We start from the raw sequence: 19,484 nt of genomic DNA on the forward strand, positions 1-19,484 counted from the left end.
TTTTACAGTACAAAAGATTACTTGACTAGTTGAGATAACAAATATCAGATTAATCAATAATGAAAAGTTGAATAATCAATAGTTGCTGCACTAGTATTATTTATTTACTTAATGTTAAAAAATGAAATAGTCCATTTGGTTTTGCTAAGTTTGGGTATTAATCAATTTATCAATTTAATGGAAAAAAAAAGAAACCTATGATCATTTCAAGTCTTACAGACAGTGTACAGAGCGTTATCTCATCTTAGATAACTTATATGACTCCGAGAAATGATCATAAATAAACGCACAGGTCTCCCCCACCCTACACAATCACACACACACGCAAACACATACACAATGATTTTTATCTCTGTAAAGAAATTCAATCTCATAAATCAAACTACAACCATTGATGCTGCACCTGAAATTGGCTCCATTTAACCCTTGTGGCCTTCATGAGACAGATTCACACACATATTGTCGTACCTAGGCAACAGACACAGTGATTGAAGGGGGAGACGGTGGGAGGGGGTGGGCATGAAGGAAAGCCTCTCAGGTCTGACAGAATGACAGCTCCTAAAATGAGCATCTGTCAGTGGGAGATGAAGAGGAGGCCCATGGGGATCCGTTACAGACGGACACGACAACCTGTCTGAAAAATCTCCTCCAAAAAGTTTCTTTATGGCATCATTAATTCATGAAAAGATCTATTTTAGCTTTGTGTGCATTATTAGGGATGTGTCATTGCCGAATTAAACCGTCCTCACAGAGGTGGAGTTACGGTGCGAGAAGCACAGTACGCTCTAGATACTGGAAGGGCAGGGCACCCTTCCCTTCCTCTGCAGCATCCTGTGTCTAATGGCAGCCTTCCCAAGAGATCAACACTGCGACTGTGACCTTGAATGTTCGCAGAGGACTCCAAAAGGACAGAGGAGGAGACAAAGAGGGAGGAGATAGAAAGGTGATGATGACAGGAGATGGAAGGAGGAGAGAATATTAGAGATAGCCTCCCCCCCGTGGGACATGAGGAGCATTAGGAGGTGGCAGAAAATGGCTTGTGGCAGAGACAGAATGAGAGCGAGAGAGAGAGAGAGAGAGAGAGAGAGAGAGAGAGCAGCTGAAGAGAAAGAGGAGTGGAGGGTTGGAGAATATTAGACCATGTCCTTAAGGCACAGCAAGAGCTTAAATGCCACAGCGTGTACGCGTGTGTGCATGTGTCTTCACCTCTTTGTGTGCGAGTGCGCGCATGATATTATGTGTGTGTGTGTGTGCTTGCGTCCATGAGACAGAAGGGAGGACCCCTCACTGGGATTATGCCAGCCTGGAGAAGATGAGACGATGCATGTGACCATCCCATGAAAGAGCGCTGACAGCGTTGGAGGGGAAAATTATTCAACTCAACCATCATATCCATCCTCCACCCGACATCCACCACATGAGTCTATATACGCTTCCTTTGGAAAACTGCAGTGTATCTGCAGAATATTGAATGAGGCTTTATAGGAAGCTGCTGCTACTGCATTGAGTTACCATAATGTCCATTATGCATATGTACCATAGCTAGAGGGCGACATTATTTTTAGTGATACTGTTCAGCTGTTAAAGTGATGCCAACTCAACGAGCCACATTAAAGATTTATTGTGGGAGTTCAGTGGAGGCTCTCTGTCACAGAGTTATTACAGTTTTGTATTATTCATTAGTTTAATTTTTATTACATTTTTAATTTGTTTCCAGTTCAGGTTAGTTTCAGTTCACTTTGAGAGTGGCTTTGCCTGTTCCAGTTTAAAAAGGTTTAGTTTTAGTTTAGTAATTAGAAGTCTAGTATTAGTTTTTAGGGCTGCTACTAGATTATTTTCTAGATTTGCCAACTAGCTATTTGATCTATAAAATGCCAGAAAAATGTGACAAATGTCGACAAGTATTTGCTAAAATGCAAGATGACGTCCTCAAATGTCTTGTTTTGTCCAAAAGATATTCAGTTTATTGTCATAGAGGAGTGAAGAAACCAGCAAATGCTGTCATTTAAGAAGCTGGAATCAGAGAATTTGGACTTTTTTGTCTTAAAAATATTGATGAAGTCGATTAACTGCTTATCAAAATGGTTTTCAATTAATCCAACCACAAATCAATTATCACTGTAGCTCTATTAGTTTTAGAGTATTTTTAAATAATATGTCTTAGTTGGGCAAGATTTAAAAAATTCGGAACAGGATGCTTATTGTACTGAAACGCAATACTAAACTTAATGCCAATTTCCTGTTATTATTATTTTAATTTTAGTTAGTTATGTAAGTAAGAACACAATATCATTTTTTTTTCAAAAGTCTTGTTTTTATTATTTTTTTTAACTCCCTACAAACTAAGCTGACGGGGTGCCTCCTAGTTTTTATTTTTATTTCAGTTAACTAAAACTTTTGTTGCACGAGTTTTAGTTTTAAGGTTGGTATTAGTTTACTATGATAGTTGGTTCTGTGACACAACACCACAGACCTATGAACTCTGGGTAAAGTGTGGCTTTTTGCTGCAGGATATCGCCGGTCCGCAGACTTGGAGGAGGAACATGACAAGGACAGCATCCAGCACCGAGACCCAAATCTTGATTTTACTGCTGAAGGAAAAGACAATAAAATAAAAAAGCTGACACATTTTTGCTTCTTAAATTTGCAGCCAGGCACTGCGAGCTATATTTGTCCCTTATCTGTGCTGACTGTCCCAGCCTGAAAACATTGAAATAAGCAGTGTTTTATCACGGCCGACTCAAAAATGTAATGAAAAGATAACAAGCAGCGCTCATACAATAAAAATATTATATTCATGACTGTGGATGATGCAATTCTGATAAAATTCCAAATATAGATTTACCCTTGTTGTATTTATTGTATTCGGGCCCTCATGTGCAAGTAATGTTAAAATGAAAACGAGCAGACATTGTCTCCTCTCTAATCCAGCTTTCCAAAACACTAATCAACCTGATGAGGGGTTGTTAGGTACCGTTTTGTCCAGACATGGGTGGGCCTAGCTCCTATTGTGGGCAGTAAATGTGCTGAAGCAGCCGCTGTTGAGCCATCCTGATCTGTTTTACTCGGAAACTGTCACAATCTTTACAAACAAACCACTGATGCTTGATCATTTGCCAGCTGAGCTAACTGCTACCTCCTCGGTGAGCTACACAGGTTTTTCCTTTTCATTTAACAGCTTTAAGTACCCATCACTAAGTTCCCATTGCCCTAATTTGCCAGGAGTGTTGCTATTTTGGGAGGAAAGTAGCTCCTTGCCAGATTAGGTCATGCATGCATTGCATATCATTTTTGAAGCGCATCCCGTTCTACTGGAGGGAGGAGGCTACAGTTGTTTTGGAAGCGTTATGATTATGGCCCTTTTTGGGTAAATCAGCCATACCCTTTTAATGCAGAGCTTCCCTGAGTCAAAACAACACCTATATCCCCATGGCTGCTAGATTTGTGACTTGTCACTCTGCAGTCATTATATCAACAGTGTAATAAATCTAACACAGTGTTAAGAGGTGCCTAGTCATCAGCTGAGACGGCTACAAGCTGAACACACAGTCACCAGTAACATATTTTCATTATTAGGTGAGTAATGCCAAGGCTAAAGACTTTCGTGGGGCAACAACAAATTATATATTATTGAAGAAGTAGAAGAAGAAGAAGAAGAAGAAGAAGAAGAAGAAGAAGAAGAAGAAACCCTGGTTTTGTGAGAGTCCAGTCAAGGAGTACTTTGACTTGTCGCCACCCCCCATGCTATTATTGATTCATGCCTTTGGTGCTGTTTTATTCAAACTCAGACAGAGTGGCTGCATTAATGCAGTTTAATCGTGGATGCAGCATTTAATGGACAGTTTGAGAAAGAAACAGGATTATCCTAAAGAAACAAGCGGGTGGCCTGAGAGAATACAAGGTTGAAGGTGTATTTCCTCCTCGAAATGAATCATGTTAATCATCATTATAATCAGAGTAAATAAAATGATTCATACACATAAGGTATTTCCTGCTCAATTTGTCAATTCACTGTGATTTGTAAACACCTCTGTCCAATTTATTTCGCTCCTCGATTTTAATCTCAGTATTGTTAGAAATGTAATTGTGCAATACATCAAGCAATAGCAGGCTAGACATTTACATAACTGGTACAATCATCCCATCAGATCTATAAAACATGGCCGCTCTACCTACAGTAGGAGAAAGGAGAGTCCACTGTGTGAATACTAAAAGGTTGTCTTTAAAGTGGCATACTCTCCATCTGCTCTACAGGTCATAATGTATTCAGGTCACTACACTGTTGTCCAGGCACCGGTCACTGCCTCACAATTCCATTATGTGCCTTTAATCATAGCATAAATCATCCCTGCCATCGTTAATAATATCAGAACTTGATCACACCAACCCCATTTCTATTACAATGCATGCAGAGCAATTACTTTGTCTGATGCATATTGCAGAATTCAGCAGAACCTTTCATCCTGCTCCAAAATATGTCAGACTGCATTTGGCTGCCAGGAGACAAGCCAGGCCGGGCCAAATATGGAATTATAAACTTCAGCTTCCCTTTCTTATAAGGCAAATGGATCCATCTGAATGATAAAACAATACAGCTGCATCACATCCTGTTTTGTTTTTTTTTCAACCTCCCTTCTATATCACCAAGAGAACCACCCCCCCATACTCCACAGGCGCATAGGTTTCATCTTGGAGGAGACGCAGCGGTGACATGATCTTTATCTAATTAAATCAAGGTTTCGTTTAATTTCCTGAAGGTTAATGAGAAGTTTATCGTCGGCGTCAGAGCCCACTTTTCACTCGCCAACAATCCAGTGGCGACTGATAAGGTGGAAAGCTCGCTCGCAGCAAGGTGAAAGCTGAGACTAGCATCCGTAGAGACGGAAAAGCTGTATTAGTATTCTGTGTTTGTTGGCAGGCTACGTGTAGAGCGGAGAGCAGCAGCATCTCGGTGTATCTCTCCGCTGTTTGCTCTCTGCCACATTAGATCAAGCCCTACACACAGCTGTCCGGCTCGGTCAATAAGACGGGTGGAAGCCTGGAACCTGCCATGAATGACCTTAACGCGTCTTTAATACCTTCACCCATCAGCAGGAGGGATGAAGGTGTCACGCTGAAACACTGAAAGCTTTCACCAAAGAAGATAGTCGGATGTGAAGAGTTGAAGCCTCTCATACTGTACATTATTGAAAACAAAGCCAACATATTTAATATTCAATTTCACTGCTACTTACCGGGCCCTCAGTAAGCTTTTGTAGTTTGGAGATATGGCAGGGGAGAGGAACAGAAGGGTAATTTGCTAATGGTTTCCGTTCCTTTGCCTTTTGGGGTATATATTGTTAATTCCACTTAAGTCATACAGTTATTCATTCAGAAGATAATTAATAGTCTCTCTAGCAAAACGATAGCTAATCCAACTCCAGCAGAGAAAGAAAGTAAAGGATTTTACTCTCTCAGTTACATAAAGTCTATTTTTAAATACAGCTACACATGTTGAACGTGTCCACAATAACTGCATTTTTATTTCATAATCACAAATAAACAAAGAAATTGGCCAATTTATTTCATACTTTTGCAGAAGAGGTCAAGGTAATAAAGCTTTCGTCTTCTTTCTCACTGAGCACCATCCCTTATTAAGAAGACATCGAGCCAAACTCCACCTCTCACCTTTCGTCTGATGATCGTCTACTGGTGTGATTGATTGTTGACTAGCACTGACACCTGTATCAATATTCAATATCCAACACACTTGTCAGGGAAAAGTTCAGCTGTCTGCTGCCTGGACGGCAGTCTGCTCCCTCTGAGACTGAGGATTTCATAGGTTTTATATCAGACGCAAGCCTTTTACAATCCACCTCTCCAAAGTGCCACATAAAGCACCTGTATATATACATTCCTGACTTCAAACTGGGGGAGGGCTGTTGCAGTGTGTCCATTAATTCAGTTTGGAACAACAACCAGTCTGACTGAGAAGCAGCCTGACAACAGAGCAGGGCTTTGTTACCTTATTTGAGGGTTGCCTCTGGTTGAATCCTTGACAACTCTACATAATTTAAAAGCATATACCTCATGAATTTTCTATGTAATTCATTTTAAGGTCACAATATAATTGGGACAACAGCTTTTTTTTTTTTCATCGCAGAAGCACGTGAAAAGCAGAAGATTGAAAATAATAATATGAGGTGAGAAAGAACATTTTTATCTAGTTTGTGTCCCTGTTTACTGATTCAGTGTCATTTAGAGTTATACATACTCAGAACTTTTGATGATAAACTGCAAAGAGTTACCTTTTAGAAGAGACTAGGACCATGACTGGAATCACAAGGGTTGAAGAACAGTAAGAAGTGCTTGTTGAGGGCCTATTCCCATTCTCAAGGGTCAGTTCACTAGCCTGGCATTGCCAGACCAATTCAGAAGTGCAAATTAGTCTGAAACCTCTAGGTTTATGTTTGATTTCCAAAGTGCATCATCAATGGGCACAGACCGAAATCCCCTTGGATGCAATCGAATAGACCTACAACTAATCACGAGCAACAAAATGCTTGACGTACTGCTGAGCTAATTAGCACAACAGCAGAATATGCTAAGCTCGGAGCACAGATGAAATGTAAGCTTGTTAGCTCCCACTGAATCATGGTTTAAAGACGATAACTAGCTACTCACGCTACATGAATGCAGCTTTGTTTGTATTAGCGTTGGTATAATGTCGTCAGCTGAACACTATCACTACTTGCAAGCTAGCTTCCATGGTAACCACTGACTTTCAACGCGGCCATTCTTTAGAATGAAACACCGGCCATGCAGTAGCACCCTAGCCTGGCGAAAATAGGAAAAACTTTGGAATTTGGCCTTAAATCATCGCTCCTGGTCCTCCAAATTAAACACCTAAATACATTGTTGGTATCTGAACCAGCCCTTCAAGCTCTAGGAAGGATAGGAGCACCCAGAGATGGTGTAGAGAGAAGAAAATAAAAATAGAGACAGACAGAGGACACAAAGCTCATTCCTGTGAATAAGAGATGTGATGTTGCCACAGTGATGTGCCACTTGTGGGAATAACTGTGAATGCAATGTGCCAGAGAGACACATACAGCGGCAGCAAAGTAATAAAGGGGGATCACAAAACCAAGACATCGTTCAGTCTTCAGAGGCTGTGATGGGCTGGCCTTTTAGCCCCTCTGTCAGAGGCAGTTTTATGCTTTTCTTACTTCATCTAAGTGCCCCCATGATGGAGCTCTCCCCAGCTACTGGGTTACACGCTATCTATCAAAGGGATTATTTCAAAAGACAGGAAAGTAAATGGAAGAAGCAGTCATTTAGAATAAAGAAAATAATATCTCACAGTGCAGAAATGATGCGTTTTCTTGGAAAGTAGGGAGGGTTGTCTGCCATCATGCATGTGAGCAGGTTCAGGAGCTAACGTGTGATAGAGCTAAGGCGGTGGGCTTCAGCTCTTTTTCACTTATACACCACTGTCATGAATCCAGACAGCTGTACACATGCATCAAAGTCTTCTCTGGTCTCTTCGTCTCTGTCATGATGGTCATTTGGCTGGTAAGCCTGGTTCTGTTGCTCACTTGCCCAGCTCCGATTCTGTGCCCATTCTGGCACCGCTCCCCACCAGCATGCCCCACTTGGAGCCTGAAAACCTCTTCCTCCCGCCGGCTCATTGCGCCTGTGCAAGCCGTATAAACACTTGAAATCTCCCATTGGTCTGAGAGCCCAGTCTGGTCTGGGCAGAGTCAGCAAGCTACACAGCTAAGTGAGCTAACTAGGTAATGGAGGCTACAGCTCGTAGCAGTTACATGTTTCTTTAGCAAAAAGAAATGTGCCCGCTCACTCAAATTACATAGTACAGAGTACTTTAAGATAAAATACTTGCATTATGTTACTTTAACCTGACGGATCATTTCTCACGATCTTCACTTTCACTGTGCCTGACCCCAACTTTAAGTGCAGGCATTTGTATATCCCATAATCCCAATGAACACACAAGCGTGCATGTAGCCTACATACACTACACATTACTCATTCAAGCACATGCTTTGGCTTTTGTCCTTGCACACAGGATGCACTGATAAGAAAGTAAGACTTTAAAATATGTTTCGCTGGTGTCAAAGGAGAGGAGAGGGAGAAGGAAGTGAGCAAAGTCACACTGCTTCTGGGTCTTCTTTGATGCATTGAGGCTTTGAAGTCAACGCTGATGCAATTTAGGGCCGGAGGCAGAGGCAGACCTACAAACCATTTAATTAGCACCTTGCCATGGCTCCTTATGTGAGACTGCTACAGTAACAAAGCCAAAAAAATGTCTGCTTCTTTGATTAACACACAAGCAAGACTAGACTTTGTAAGAATATTTGCCTGGCAAAGCCTAAAAGGAATGTCTAAAAAACATGTGGCACCCAGAGAAAAAATAACCCAAGGATGACTGAACCAAATTAACCATATTAAAACTGAAAGAACAGCCGCAATTATGCATTTCAGCCTGTAAAAACTCTAAAAGATCTATATCAAGATCAATCCCAATATGAATTTCCATCTTGCTTTAATTTGTTTTCATTACCTTTTCCCCCCCATATTTCATTTTCACCTGCCCACTCATACAATAATCCTTCTCCCTCCCCTCCTTCCTGTGCCTCTTACATCACCCGCAATCGTCCCCAAATGATCTCATGGAAACTCTGAGCGGCGAGCTGGTGGAGGTGATGTGTCTTTTAGGGACACTGTGGGGCCGTCCCATCCCAGGAAACAGAATCCCAGTGGGGGTAAACGGATCTGAAACCTGGCTTAGCAGATGGTCCCCACGGTGCTGACTCTTCTGATAAGCAATTAGAAGCGCAAACATGACCCGAGTGACAACAGCATATTCAGAACGAACATGAGAGCTCATCTACGACCCGGTCTGATGCTGTCACAGGAGTCAAAGGACGGTCAAAAAAGATTGAAATATGAAGCATATAATGCAGCGATGCCTACACACTGAGAGCTGGCACTCAATCATTCACCTTCGGAGGCTCTGCGCAGCACAGTAGGGAGGTGTTTCCCATCAATATAAAACATTATGTGACAGTTGCTTTTTTGTTGCCTCTCAGCTCGGTTTTAGGAGGAGTTGAACCATATCATCTATCTTCCACCGGTGATGTTGCTGCAATAATAACCTGTCCACCCTATAAAGCAGAGGTAGGGATGCAGTCAGCCCCATCTCCAATGATCCTTTCACTCCCACACTATCTCTCTCTGTGTGACTCAGACCTGCTGCTGATGTATAGATGGTGAGACAGACTGAGAAGAGGAGGCAGTTCCCGCTCTACAAAGCAATTGACATGCAGCATACAAAGCCTTGCACCAAGAAAATGTTGAATGTTAATAATTTGATACTTCATCATTCCCCTCTGGGAAATTCTCTTAATGCTCAGGGAGTACGGAGCAGAGAGTGAGTAAGAGGGCAACACCTACAGCATGGAGCTGGGAGGTATTCATTTTCCTCCTCCAGGAGCCTCTGGGTCAGTTTGCCACCATTTAGTAGCAGATGCTGATTTATCTTTGCTTGCACTAAGGAGACTCTAACTGAAATCACAATTTGTCTTTCCTTTGTGCAGTCAGGGATGAAAAAAAGGTCTTTCGGGATATGTCAGAAATGCTCCTTTAGCCTTCAAGTATGAATTATATATGAACTAATGAATGACAGATGAGCAGGCAAGGGTAGCGAGACACAATGTTAACAAAACTTGCACTAGAAGCCAGCAAAGGACAGCTAGAAATAAGGTATAAAACGGAGTTTATCCTCTACAGTAATGCACTTCTGCATCGGTGGGAATAATAAAAGAAAACACTTGTTTAATCAGCAGTATTGCATCCTGAAGAAATGTTCATTCTTTGCTAATCTTGTCCATAATCCTGTTTTTGCAAAGCTTTGAAGAAATGTGCCTGCCAGTGACAGCGGTGTTAGATGCGGTTGGATCAATGTGATGCTGCAAGTTCTGATCCATTAGGTGTGCGTCATCCCAGAGACACTGAGTCACTCAGCACCGTACCAGGCAGCCATGACAAAGACGAGACAGGGGAGCGCTGTCCTTGGAGGTGACAGGGGGCTCCAGATGAATGTCTGCATCCACTGTGACTGGCTGCTTAGGTCTCGCTCTGTGTCGGCACGCAATTTCCTACCCGTCTGTCCGTTTGTCTATTTGCCTGACGACTGTTTGCTTTGTGGCTGTGCGCCTCTGTCTGTCTGTCTGTCTGTCTGCCAGTCTCTCTGTTCCTAGCCCGCAGTCTAATGCGCTTGTGATTCTAAATATAATCTCATTTCTGACCACCTTGTCACTCCTCTGCCTGAGGTTCAGCGGAGCATAAATAATCATATTGTGAAAAGTAAACAGAATATTATTACTCCAGTCACTTGCCAAGACTCAAGGAGGGAGATATTTTAATTATCTAATAGCACGGACGACTTGTTTAAAAGCTACAAGAACTTGTTGTAATTAGCTAAGTGATTTTGGTTTTCCTTGCGACACGGTCCAAGGGCAATGCCACCAAGCGGGTCCCGCAAACAATAGCTAACACTTGTAACATACATTTCAGTTGCAGGGGCAGGAGTCTTTTCTCTGGGCCAGACTAAAGGAAACAAATGAACATGTGCTGTCGCCACAGTGTCTCAGACATATTGCCTTATAAGTCACAGGTGACTTTGATCTAATAAGGAGCCGGCTAAGTGAAACATCACTCCTGCGTCTGCTCTCTTGACCTTTTCGGGAGGGAGTCTGAGGAAGACTGGGACATACAAAGGGGACACGGGGTGCAGCGAGAGGAGACAGGTGTAGGTCATTGGCACTTTAGTAATAGCGGCCCAGGTGGTAAATGCACAGGTTAATAGATTGGGGAGAGAAAGAACAAGCAATGATGAGTCATCCAGCTGGAGGGCTCAGAGTTACGACGGGCCTTAAGGGGGGCTGAAAGGAGAATCATTCATGGGGACAAAGTGAGATGAACCATTTCAGAGTTGTAAAACTTTCTCTAGTGTGCTGCAAATTTAAAAGCAGCGTAATGATGATCAATGAAAGGAACAGAGTAAGAAATTCAACAACCACGAGTACACTATAGTGTGAGTAATGTTATCCATTAGCTGATACAAACTACTATATTTAGCCATGGTGTATAATCAAATTCAATTTATTGAATCTTTCTTCTCTGGTGTATCTTACTGTTAAGTAACTCTAGCTGTACTTTTTCTCACACCCTGCACTCTTCTTCTACTCTTACGTGACAGAATTTCAAATGGAATGTTTTCTGGATAATATGATCCAGAGGCGCTGTGCCTGTACTTACATATTCATGCTCAGATGTGCAGCACTATGTCGGCTTACTAAGTAAGAAAGCAGCGTGTGAATTTATACCAGCTGAAACGATGCAGTGCGACGATGGCAGGACACCCTGTTGCTTTTTTTTCCTCATATGACATCCTGCTTTCCCTCTCATCCCCTCCTCCTCCTCATCCTCCTCCTCCTCCTCCTCCTCCTCCTCCCCCTCCTGCGACACTCCTCCACCGCTCAGTGCACGACTTATGTTTCTTATGTGGCGGCAGCCCAGAAAACCCAAGCCAGGGGCTGCCTTCACACTGCTGACCTGTTGGCCGTGGTATGAAAACACATTCTGAACCGAAACTAAATCCAGTGACATGCAGAACTAAATCAAAGACCGAAACCAATAAAAATGTAAAAACAAACATTTATCACATCATTACATAAAACTGAAACACAAACACACGTTCATATCATAATATAATTATTCAACTAAGATATATACTAAAAATAATAACATAAAAATCAAAAATAACATAATTTTCATTTCTCAGCTGTAGAAATGTTTAAATGTGTACTTGTGCTTTTCTGTTCTAAAATGTGCAACATGTAAGAATTTAAGTTTAAAAAAAACATTAAGAATTAACTAAAATAATGCAAATAAATAAGAGTTTTAACATTATTTCAAAGACCTCGATGTATTGTGTTGCAGAGCTATCTACTGAATGTCTACTGATGTTTAGCAAGTATTATGTTAGCATGCTAACATTTGCTAATTAGCACTAAGCCCAAAGGCTGATGGGGGAAAAAAAGACTACAGGAGAAGTCAGAGAAGTTACAGGATTTATCTTCTAGGGACCAGGAATGTTTGTATAAAATGTGAGTACATTCAGTAGTTGTTAAGATATTTCAGTTTGGATCCAAGTGGTGGACTACTGCTCAACCGACAGACGAGCATTTTATGGCTGACGCACCATACTGACTAAATCAATGCCAAGAAGTATTTATATGGAGGGCCACACCCATCACTCACTCACATTAACTAATATACCCCATCATCCTGATCAGATAGTTTATATCTACTTGATATTTATGCTCTCTACCAAACATTTTCTCTCATGCCTTGTCCTCAAAGAGCCTATAGCTGTTGGTGATTAATGTACATGTGTTAAGCCACTTTGGCTGGGACCACACCCATCTCTCTCGCCTTCTGCTCCCTCCATCTCACTCTCCCTGCTGCAGTGCTTGTCCCCCGTCGTCCCTTCAGCATAAACAGCGATTCATCACCGTTCAGAGGATTTAAGTCAATGCCAATTGGATTGCCATCGACTGAACTGAGAAATTATGGCAAACGACAAAATGAATAAGCTGCGCAGCTAGCTAAACCCAACGACTGAGGAAAAATGGGAGGGAGGCAAGGAGACATCCGGGAGGTGCCAGAGGGCACTGAGTTTGAGTTAGGGGAATAGGAACAAACTGGCTCAGAAATTGAGTTTCATTATGGAGGAGCACACTGCTGGAGCAAAGTGTCATGTCACCGAATGCTGAACAGAGGAGTGAAAAATTGATACATTTGTCCGTGTCCACTGCTATTAATTTACAGAGAAAATTGGTTTGTGAAGCGTGTGTGACGAGTCCTGCAGAGATAGCCTCTGCGGCTATTGATTGTTTATTTCTCACGTCAACATGACAGACGCTTTCTTACACAGATACTTGTGACAGACACTATAAGGGCTGAGTGTGTTTGTGTGCATGTATGAGCATACATCTGTAATTATTGAGTTTCATTACAATCGTAACATGACAATTTGATCATATGATGTAATCCTTCTACATGTGTCTACATACAGAATTGGATACTGATGTTTTTGCATTATACATGGCCAACCACATGGCACCACAGCAGTCTTTGAAGTATGTCATACATAGAATATACTGTACAGGCTCTGTGTACATGGCCACAACATTTTAATTTTTTTTTGTGACTCTCAGCAAGACCATCTCTTGTGCTAGCAGCATGTTTCTTTGCCTGAAAAAACATTACTTGTAGGAATCACACTGGAGCCGCAGGGAGATGGTCGGTGCGATGGCGGGCATACAAAGACCAAAACTGTCACACCAGACTCCAGGGTTTGTATCCAGTCAGTTCTTAGGTTTAGGCAACAAAATCACCTTGGTTAAGGTTAGGAAAAGTTATTTTTGGTTCTTGAAGCAGTCACGAAATTCCATCTATAGGATATCGGTTACTTCTTAATGATTTTTGCACATTGACAAAAAATTTCCATTTCCATGTCATGAAAAAAAATCGTGCCCCCGTCCTAGAATCCTATAATTTAATTTTCACTACTTGACAAACTGCTGTGAAACAAGGTTGACAGCGAAGAGTTTGGTCTCATTATTGCATGAAACACAGTTTATTGTTTTGACCATCATTCTGAATATCTTTTATATCATTTTGCATGCTTTGCCAAAGACCATATTCACACTACGGCCATTTTCCTCTGACATCACGCTCAGGGTGGGAAGTTCAGCTGCAGTACTTACGTGTTCCAGGTTGCAAGTTGTATAAATGTAGAAAATCTACAAATACCGATTGATCAGCAACTGAAAAGTCAATAGATGGTGAAAATCTGGAGGGACATCAGGCCAACTTTCAAGGTAAAACAGCATATTTGATACCCCGTTAGACAGCAGCTAACTTAGCATTCAACCCTTTCCAAGCTAACATTACTGTTTGATGGTGTTACACAATCCGATAGGAAATGTGTAAATGATTTCTAAAATATCAACACACATCTTGGACACAAGTGAACACACTGGATGTGATTAAACAGTAATGTCAGTGAGAAAGTGGTTGAATGCTAACGTTAGCTTATGGGGTACCAAATATGTATATTTGTTGTACCTTGAAATATGGCCCGAAGTCCCTCCAGATTTTTTAATTATTTCTCATCTTATCAGCTGATAAAACCTTGAACACAGAAGCATTTACATTCTCCAATCATTTGAACTTTCCACCCTGAGTGAGACGTCACAGGGAAAATGGTCGCCATGTGAATATGGTCTATATCTGGTATACACTGGTGTGTAAAAATATAACCATTATATTGTGATAATGATTTCAGCCCAGTCTCAGTTCAAGGTGGACTTGCATGAGAGCCTGTGGGTGGATGTGTTTGTTGCATAGATTCAGTAACACATACTGCTCCCCGTGGATGGATCAAACATCATGTAGTAAAACTATCATTCTTGCAATCATCCAAAATGATGTGCAAGTTACCTTATCCTACTGAACACATATGAAGAGACATATGCTGCTGTTACTTTTATGCAAAAGAGACGAGGCTATTGTCATGCAGGAACGTGATGCAAGAGATGGTGCCATGTTGACAGCTGTATCCAAGCTGAAGAGTTTACTGACAGCAATAAATTAGTTCCACACACTCAACAGGAAAGCATCATTTGCCAGCCCAAACACACGCACAAGGACTTGCATTTACACATTCATGCATGCATACAAAAACAAGCCCAAAGGACTGCCAGCACAAAAATGTACTCATACATAGGGGTAAACACACACTGCACTAATGTGAAAAGTAGAACACTGTGAATGACAGCTGTTCTCCGGGCAGGCAGCGAGGCAATCACGGGGAGTGCGAGAGAACACATTCACACTTATTTCTGCACAACAGGATGTTTCGGGACACATGGAAACACAGTTGAACGTACACACAGTGTCCTTACACACTTTGCACAATCTCAACTCGTTTCCTGCCAAGACACACACACACTGTAAGCAACTGTTCTCACACATAAGCTTGAGAATGGGGGAAATGTGATAAGAGAGGGGTAATCACAGGTGAAGGAGAAAAGCGTGCTTCCAGTCAGAAGCTCTGCTTGAAAATCTCTTCTCACAAAATGAAGCGTGTTGGATTTATTACGATTGCAGTCAGAATTCATGCCTTGTCACTCTACCTCGGAGAGAGCCAGATGTGTTTGCAGTTGACAGGGGTCAATATGCAGAGCGCCATGCAGTGTGTGGGTGGATGGGAAGGCAGAGGGATGACCATAGGGTTTAGGTAGCGGGCCATGTGAACAGATGGTCCCTGGTTGCCACCCAAGATCCCATTAAGAAAGATGGCAGGGCTGACCTATTTCTGGACCAGCCATGCCGTGCAAATCTACAGCACAGAGTGATAGGGCGAATATCTACGTTCATAGGTTATAATCCTCGCTGTTTTTGTTGGACATTACTGGATTACGTACTCTGTCACTGTAGCAGTAATGCAGGAATCAATTAGACGAGATGCTGTGGTAACACAGCACAAGAATTCGGCCTACTCATACTTCCAGCTGTCCAACTACTCATTTCCTTGGATACTGTGCCCTTGAGTGCTTAATGAGGTCTTTCGACAAAGCAACTGGGGTGATACGCTTGTCGAGAGACCGATGAGCCATCCACTTTCGGAGCAGAGGTGCTTTGCTTTTCACCTACGTTCCACATGCAGTGCCTTTGTGTGGACAGCTGTCTCGAGGGGCTCAGAAACACTTCCTCCTGAAGCTGCAGCTGGCACTTAGACGCTCAGTTGCATCCTGCTCTGCACAAGTCCCCACGGAATGGCTTTTTCACCTATCAATCAATTCCCAAACAGCTCGTTTAAACCCCCTTTAAAACTGATTATTGTCAGAATATTTGTTCTTTTATTCTTCTCTTTTTTGCGACAACGACATGACCAGCAGAGGATCATGTTCAATTATGTTCAAGTTCATTGCCCCTCATGTTTTCCCCTTTGCTCCCCAAGCTTAGTGTCAACTGAAAATGACCCTAGAGGCAGATCATATGTGAATGAGGTGATAAATATTTGATGAGCTGATATTGTAAAGGTGATGGGTGATACAAAAAGCTAGGGACCCACACTGAAGAGCAACACTGGCTCATGCTAGCATCAATCATGTCCCGCGGTATTTTATGAGGCACATAAGGTGACACGGAGCCTAATCGAAATTGGATATATGGCTGTGTGTGTGTGTGTGTGTGTGTGTGTGTGTGTGTGTGTGTGTGTGTGTGTGTGTGTGTGTGTGAGGGTGGTTGGGAGGGGCTCATGCATGTCGGTTACACAAAGACAGGGCACTTTGACATACAACCAGTATGAGGAAACAACATATTATCAGCACCTTTGTCTTTTGAAGCAACATAAGGCACAAAGATGTACACATAAATTCTCATGTACACACACAATAGACCTGCTGCTCTTATTTTACTGTTATACCACCTTAATAGCTTCCTGCTCCCACAGCCTATAGACCATTTTCCCCTGACATCACGCTAAGGGTGGGAAGCTCAAATGTCCTATAAACATAGAAAATCTGACAAATTGTTATCATATCATCGCTTCCTGATGGGGCAAATATATACATAACATACACATATAATGCTATGTATATATGTTATGTATATATAATATAAACAACATATATAAGGACCTGATAGCTACAGCTAACATTAGCATTCAACCACCTCCAAGCTAACATCACTATTCGATAGTGTTACACAATAGGAAAGGTATGAATTAACTCTAAAATATCAGCACACACATCTTGGACACATTTATTTAACACTAGAAGTAAAACCCATTGGATGCAATCATTCAGTTAGGCTAGCTAGGAATTGGTTGAATGCTAACGTTAGCTAATGGGTTATCTAGTATGTAGTTTTATCTTTAATTATGTGGTGCAATGTACTTTCAGATATTTTAGAATTAATTTACGTCTTTTCTATCCTGTCGTATAACGTGCATCAAAACTGTAATGTTAGCTAAGAAGCTGCTGAACGCTAACATTAGCTGTTTACTAACGGAAGGTAATTAAATGTGTTGTTTAACTGTTTAACTGAGAGATGGCCGAATGTCCCTCCAAAGTTTCACTACCCATCATCTTTTCAGTTGGTAGTGGTAGATTTATAACAAAAGCAGCATAGCATTATCCAAGCATTCGAGCCTCCCACCCGGAGTGATGCCAGAGGAAAATGACCGCCGTCTGGATATCGTCTATGGCTCAGCAATGGTACTTCTTTAAAACAGACCACTAATGACTAGAAAGATTCTCATGCAGCACATGTGGTCTGGTCTTAATGGTTGTGGGTGGATATGTGTTCATCTGATTCCTTCCTCATCAGAGTAAAGTAGTTTGGCAAAGTCACATTAGGCACCAGTAACAAAACAGGCCCTGTTCTTCGCATGCCGGTAATTCGGCCCAGCATGGGGAAACAATATGGGGGACTCCTGGGCCAAGCTGCTGCCACGGGTGGATTTAGATTTGTCTGGTAATTCAATAAGCCTGGGGGTATACTTGATCTTTCACTCGCAGTGAAGTCATCAAGGCAAACAAATGAACGGGGATGGAGGGCTGCCTACCAGAGGCTATCTGTCTCAATCTGCTTCGGCTTTGGCTCTTCCACCTGGATAGAATAGAGCCTGCATCAAGCTTTAATCCCACCTGTGTGTGTGTGTGTGTGTGTGTGTGTGTGTTTGTGTGCGTGTGTGTGCGTTATTTCTGCTTGGCTCTGCCCAGGCAGACACCCCCCTAATGTCAGATGACTGAGCGCCACTACACAGCAGTTGCTATGGTTACCAGCCAGGTTCTGTGTACACGGATACTCACCGCAATTTTGATCTGCAGTGAAGCACTGATGGGAGAGCAAGAGTCCCACAAAATCACCCACCCACACACACACACGCACGCACACACACACATACATGCACACAAGATACAAAAGCCATCATGCATGTACTGTATACGTGGGAAAAAATTGCCGGCTTACATGAATCCACAAATGTACACATTCCACCCACATGGGCAGATACTCATTCACCTTCACGGAGCGCGCCTCATCAGTACATATTGTGCTGCATATCATTAGATTGAGCGCGTAAGCAAACACAGCCTGCTCGGCTGAATTATCAGCCCCACCAGAAGTAGCACAAATCACAGTAGGTGATACACTGGGATATCTCTACGCCTAGAAACCCCTTTAAAGCAATCGGTGCTTTATTTCTCACCGACTCACACAACCACGCACTGTCTCACTCTCCATCTGCCTGTCTGTCTCTCTGTTGGTGTGTCCGTCTCTAGCTTTCTTTGCTCTTTCACTCCCATTCTCTCTCTCACACACACACACACGCATGCATACATACATACAGGGCAGATTGGAAGCGCTCAGTCAGAGCAGAAGATGAAAGTGAGAGGGAGCTGTGTCCATGCCAGCGGAGCTGTGTGAGTGGGGAAGTGATGAAAGAGAGGCTCATTTAGTAAATTGACAGCTCCCTTCAGGATTCTTCATCTTTCTTCACCATGAAAAGGCCCTGAATCCTTCTCAACTCCCAGCTAACTCTTGCCAGGCGTGAAGAAACTGTCACATTCCAGCAAACATTAACAATGACAGCGTTAGTATTTTAGTTTGGATCCATCTCGCTCCGGACTCCCACTGCTGCCTCGTTCAGTCCACAGATGCAAAGGGGATGTCTGAGCGAGACAGACATACCAGTGCTAATATTCTGATGCAAGTCAGGATGTAAAAGGAAGGCAAGACAAGGCAGAGCTAAGAATAGATAAAAAAGAGTGTTTTAATTTCCTATCTATAAAGGTGATGGATGCACTTACGCAATGAGTAGACACACAGCATAAGCACATGTTTTCTGGCACCAACCACACCCTACATTTCTTAGCACACCGTTACAAAAGCTGCCGTTGAAGAGCAGAGGCCCTTAATATCTTATCTCTGTGAGAAAATCACAAAACTGATAAAGACACAGAACAACTGTAGTCAGGGTCATTTCACTCTAGTGCATCTTTTCCAGCATGGAGATGTCAGCGCTGATCTGAATGGGCCCCAGTATTAATCAGACGCCGTGAAGTCTTTTCCTAATCAAAGTATCTAACAGAATGATGGTTGGCCAGGTTTTCAATTTAATAATGAAGCAGCACAGGACAGAGGAGGCACCACTGCAGAAACATCAGGATTTGGCTGAGTTGTCGAGCGCAGGAGAGATTCTGGGGGCATCGTGAGGGATGTAGCTAAAGAAAGGACCCTCCAGCGGGGGAGAGCGACTGTAATTCATACCAAGAGAAAAGCCACAGTGACAGCCTCTTACCTACTGCACAAACACCACATATGCTACCTCTCGTACTTGG

The 19,484-nt window shown here is 42.4% G+C and overlaps 1 protein-coding gene across 6 annotated transcripts in view; it reads right to left on the reverse strand.

Annotated features, from left to right (window-relative positions):
* kcnma1a (potassium large conductance calcium-activated channel, subfamily M, alpha member 1a) overlaps positions 1-19,484 on the reverse strand; it is a 152,703-nt gene that overhangs the window by 93,869 nt on the left and 39,350 nt on the right. The window lies entirely within an intron of this gene.

This window comes from Pagrus major, chromosome 15 (assembly GCF_040436345.1).
Source record: "Pagrus major chromosome 15, Pma_NU_1.0".
Taxonomy (NCBI): Eukaryota; Metazoa; Chordata; class Actinopteri; order Spariformes; family Sparidae; genus Pagrus; species Pagrus major.